The sequence below is a fragment of the Capsicum annuum genome, chromosome 8 (assembly GCF_002878395.1).
Source record: "Capsicum annuum cultivar UCD-10X-F1 chromosome 8, UCD10Xv1.1, whole genome shotgun sequence".
Classification (NCBI taxonomy): domain Eukaryota; kingdom Viridiplantae; phylum Streptophyta; class Magnoliopsida; order Solanales; family Solanaceae; genus Capsicum; species Capsicum annuum.
In genome coordinates, this window is record NC_061118.1 from 166,127,706 (window position 1) to 166,133,775 (window position 6,070).

The following is a 6,070-nucleotide window of genomic DNA, read 5'->3' on the forward strand; positions in this document are numbered from 1 at the left end:
GGGTGTTTTGGGCCTCAATGGTTTGAAATTCTCGTCACGGCCCAGCCCTGATTTGGGTCGTGACAGTAAGCTCATTCATTCATCCCTAGTTCCTCCTTAATCAACTTAGGTACTATAACTATCCTAACATTGAGTTGATGAGAACTCATTTCAACTCAGAGTGATCGATCAATGACTTGGGTAGGTATGAACGCAATACCAACACTATTCAATTGCAAAGACTCAATTGGATTTGTAGTTGACTCTGCGAGCTCATTCATTCATCCCTAGTTCCACCTAAATCATCTTAGGTACTATCACTATCCTAACATTGAGTTGATGAGAACTCATTTCAACTCAGAGTGATCGATCGATGATTCGGATCGGGATGAAAGCAATACCAACACCATGCAATTGTAAAGAATCGATTAAATTTGTAGTTGACTCTGCAAACCCATTCATTCATCCCTAGTTCCACCTAAGTCAATTGCAATAAAATTTGTTGCAACAAACGACTAAACTGTTGAAAATTTTCAAACAGGTACATATATATTGCAACAAATGACATATCTGATTTAATTATCAAATAGATATTTGCATCTGTTGTGACAGATGACTGAGATGTTGGAAATTTTCAAAGATATATTTATATCTATTTTAACAGATGACATATCTGATTTTATTAATTATCAAATGAACATTTTCATCCATTGTCACAGATGACTAAGTTGTTGGGATTTTTAAATAGATATTTATATCTGTTATAACAGATGACTAAGCTGTTTGGATTTCTAAACAGATATTTATATATGTTGCAACAGATGACATATCTGTTTGAAAATCTTTTTTTCTCTTTTAATTTTAAAGCAAGAAGCTTCTGGTCCGAGTAGATAATATCAAATAGTAGTACTTACTACTAAAGACGGTAAAAAATATTTCTTGGATATCTCAAAAGTGAGTTCATTGAGCAGTCTTAGCTAGTCTTTTCAATGTTAGTAGTCTTAGTCTTCCTCATGCCCCTCAAATTATTAATGAAATTAATGAATATTGAAAACCACCACATCTATGTACATAATACATCTATAGAAATTATCTCATCTCTTCTTTCAGCTGCAATTTATTTTGTTCAACTCTCATTTTTTTTTCTCTCCTCTTTAGGGTCACAACCTTTTTCTCTCTTTTCTCTTCTCTTCTCATAAAGTTCTTTTCGGATCTAAACCCATCCATATCTTTCCTCGACTTAAATTTCTATTTTGATCTCCTTTTTGATATTAAGGTATGGTTCATTATTGCTCTTTCATTCTCCTCTTCTTCTTTGCAAGTTATTTGCATTTATTTTTTTTATTTAATTACTATTTACCCATATCATATTTATTAATTTTTTTTAAGGAACTTGTAAGTATTGAATAAACAATCTGAGTATTTTTATTACAATATGAGAAAAAAGTTATCTGTTGGGAGAAGTTTAAAAGCCTTGTTGGCAGTATCATTTTTTTGTATGTATTTTATTTGTTTCATTATTGTTGATGGGGTTGGCATTGTTGGAACTTGTGGTGTGGTGTTGCTGATGGTTCTAGAATAAAAGATATTGCTTCTTTGCTGTTGATGATGTTGTTGGAACAAATGTTGTTGTTTTTTTTTGTTGATGTTTATGTTGTTGTTGATGTTGCAAGGAGAAACTGTTGGAACAAATAAAATCACCAGTAAGGATGGTTTGATGTATTTTATCAGACTCCACATCTATTGCAACAAACTCTACATCTGTTGCAACAAACTCCACATCTGTTGCCACAGGCTCCACATCTGATGGAACAGATGACAATGTTCTTTTTGTGACATCAATTTTCCCCTCTTTTTTGTAGATATAAGGAACTGAAAGTTGATCAACTTTTGATGGACTATAGCAAGAGGCTGCAGTAAAGATGGGATCGGAGGAATAAGCTTCTTGTAGATGGAACTATTTCATATGTTGGAGGTATGTATTACTGATAATGTTATTGTGGAAACACACACAGAGTGCACTGATTTTGTGAATGATGTTTTTAATGATTATTCATAGATCGTTCAAACAAGATATCTGCAATTTTACAGTTAAGTTTGGTAGGTCCAAACTGATAAAGCTGAGGGACCATGAATATGGTTCTGATAGCCTGTTAAGATTTAATATCAGTTGTTGATCATGTTTATTTATCAACCATTGTGAAGGGATGTAGTTTTTGTGTCATTGTAAAGAGATTTAATAGCGATTGGACTAACTTTTAGGGTGATTTGGACCCTTAGAGGGCCTTCAAAGCTTAGCACTGCATCTAATAAGAATGAAAAACCAATATATCGGGGTGATGATTTTATGCCAGAATGTGCGGTAGAAGAATGCTTTCGAAGGAAAATGGGTGGTTGATGGAAGACTATATCATCTGAGAGATAATTGAAGAAGAGACATAGGGTAGAAAGTATCTTCTAATAAATTTGGCAGGTGGAATTATCTTAACAGATGCGAGATCTGAATCAAGTGCAAATATGAAGTGTATCCGTTAATGTAATTTCATCTATTATGTCTCTGAAAGATAAACAATGCATCTGAACACTTTGTTAGGGAGCTGCGTGGTTGGGAGTATCACCTAGATAGAAAATAGGAGAAGGCCAACAAAGAAGGATCGCGGGCATCGAGGGTTGAAATGATGTACAGCAAGTCTAGAAAACTTATGCCAACAGCAACTGAAGTTAAAATAAAGAATCTAAGTAAAGGCAACAAATTTTTGAATTTTAAATTTCATCCCATGCTTTCTTGTTTGTGTTTCCGATTAAGTCCACTATCGTTGACCTGATTGAAACCACAAACGAGATTGAAAGGAAAATAGAGTATCATTGCTTCCTTAGCAATATGGTTATAATTGATTGTATTTTCTTGCCTTGATATGCTTTCAATATTTCTTGGAGAAGATTAGATGCTTGCTGTAGTATGTGAATCCCGATAATTTTCAAGCTTGCCTCCAGCTTGTTGATTCTATATTCAAGCTGGTCGTTGCCCTCTTCGAGGTTGGTAAGGAGTTCCTCGTCACTTGTGAGATCGATCAGGAACACTACCTTCAAAGTTGTGGCATTCTAGAAGCCCTTTAGAACACTTTCTTCGGAAGCCTTAAAGGATACATGGAGGGTCTCTGTGTTTGTTTTAGGTCAAAATGTGTTGATGCACGTTGAAGATGTGGTCCTAATAGTTAAACAACACACTTTTATCGAGCGTTGCTCTATGCATCTTGCGCAACCAATTTGATAAATTAGTAAGCATGGAGTTACTTAGTGTGTGATCTAAACCAGCTCTACCAAGCCTATCAAACATTACGTAACTCTAAGCTTATTACACTATAAAAAAATATAACTGAGTTAGTGCACAAATCAAACAAGCTCAATCTCTCAGCCTTTCTGCTAATCGCTCTTCTCCAATATAGATGACAAGATATCTGCTATGCAAAATTCTACACCGTCGCCAGACATGTTTGCCTAGGATCAATTCTTCTGAAGGATATCTGTTGATGTCTTCTGAAGAATCGCTCCCAGGAAAGCATGTCTGGCAATGGTGTAGATTTTTGCATAGCAGATATCTTGTCATCTATATTGGAGAAGAGTGATCAGCAGAAAGGCTGACAGATTGGGCTTTTTTTATTTGTGCACTAACTCGGGCATATTGTTTTGATATGGTAATGAGCTCGGAGTTACGTAACATTTGATAGGCTTGGTAGATCCAGTTTAAACCACATACTATGTAACTCCATGCTTACTAATTTATCAAATTGGTTGAGCAAGATGTATGGAGAAACACTCGATAAAAGTGTGTTGTTCAACTGTTGGGACCACATCTTCAACATGCATCAACATATTTTGACCTAAAACAAACACAACGACCCTTTATGTATCCTTTAAGTCTTCTGAAGAAAGTGTTCTGAAGGTAGTGTTCCTGATCGAGCTCACAAGAGAGAAGGAACTCCTCACCAACTTTGAAGACAGTAACGACTATCTTGAATACAGAATCAATAAGCTGAAGGCAAGCTTGAAAATTATCGAGATTCACATACTACAACAAGAATCTGATATTTTCCAAGGAATGTTGAAAGCATGCTAAGGCAAGAAAACACAATCAATTAATCCATATTGCTAAGGAAGTAATTATACTCTATTTGCCTTTCAATCACGTTTGTGGTTTTGATCAGGTCAACGACAGTGGACCTGATCGGAAACACAAACAAAAAGATGGGATGAAATTTAAAATTTAGAAATTGCCGCCTTCGCTTAGTTTACTTATTTTAACTGCAGTTGTTGTTGGCGTAAGTTTTCTATACTTGCTGAACATCACTTCTACCCTCGATGTCCGTGAGGCTTCTTTGTTGGTCTTCTCTTATTTTCTACCTAGGTGATAATCCCGACCATATAGCTCCCTAGCAAAGTGTCTATCTGCATTGTTTTTCTTTCAGAGACACAACAGACAAAATTACATTACCAGATACACTTTTATATTTCCACTTGATTCAGATTTCGCATCTGTTAAGATAACTCCATTGGCCAAATTCGTTAGAAGTTACTTTCTACCCTGTTTCTCTTCTTTAATTAGCTCTCACATAATATAGTCCTCCATCAACCACCCATTTTTCCTCGAAAGCATTCTCCTACCACACCTTCTGGCATATAATCATCACCTCGAGCGAGCAACCCAACCATATAAATTTTGGCTAGGGCAATAACTATATTGGTTTTTCGTTCTTGTTTGATGCAGTGTGAGGCTTCGAGGCCCCTCTAAGTGTCCAATGCACACTTAAAGTTAAGTCCAATCGCTATCGGTTCTCTGTAGTGATGACAAATATTGATCCCTTCTCAAAACTTGACACGTATAAACACGAGCACTAACCGTCAATAATTGGTAACAGGACATCTGCACCATCTTCATGAGGTCCTCAGCCTTATCAATTTCGAACCCATCAAACTTAATGGTACAAAGCAGGATCTTATTTGAATGATCAATACCTAATCGGTTAAAAACTGCATTCACAAAAATATTGTACTTTGTATGTGTTGTCCTGGTAATCTTATCAGTAATACATACTTAAATCTCATACATATGATAGTGGATCCATCTGCATGTACCTTATTCTTCCTAGCCCATCTATGGCTTAAATTGAATAAACAGATGACTAGCTTGTTGCAACAGATGACACATCTGTTTATATTGTCAAACAATTAGAGATATCTGTTATGAAATTTGATCAACTTATTGCAGAAATCAAATAGATATATACATCTGTTGCAAAATGATTGTCAGTATGTTGTAAGTTATCTAACAGAAAGAATATATTTTGCAACAAATTACCCATTTGTTAGATTTATTTTAAAGCAATTTTCTTTTCTTTCCGATACAATAATTTATAAATAAGACCCTCCTTACAAATATGGATGATCCAGATTCATACAAGAATATTCATATTGAGTCCTTGCGTGAACTTCAAAGACAATTTGATGAACTCCAGAGAGATTTGGCTTACTTTGGAGCAAGGCTGCCGGATGAAAGATGTATGATTGACACTAATAATAATAGTAGTAGTAATAATAATTAGGTAATGTTTTTTATTTTAGCGATTATTTTCCTCCTTTTGTCTATCAAATCTACCCAAGGGATTCAAAAATCTATGAATATTCATTTCATTTTGTTGTCGACTTTGAATTTTTAATTCTTATTTAGTATTTAATAATAATCATTTTGTTTATTCCTTGTTCTCAATATGTCGACGGTTGGTGGTAGGGATTGAGCAGATATTTGTGTCAACAGTTAGAGGTTAATCTGCTACGACATATCGATCATATGTTGCACCTGGCGGTTATTAATAAATAAGGGCTATTGTTGTTATTGAGAGGGTGAAAAGGAAAAGACATGATTTTCAGTTCCGATTATTCAATAAGAAAAATATTTCGTAAATAAATAATAAGGAAATAAATAATAAACACAATTTATAACCACAATTTTAATAACTGATCGTGACTTTTCACCATTTTTATTTTTGAATTTATTTTTTAAATTATTTATTATATAATAAATAATTTAAAAAAT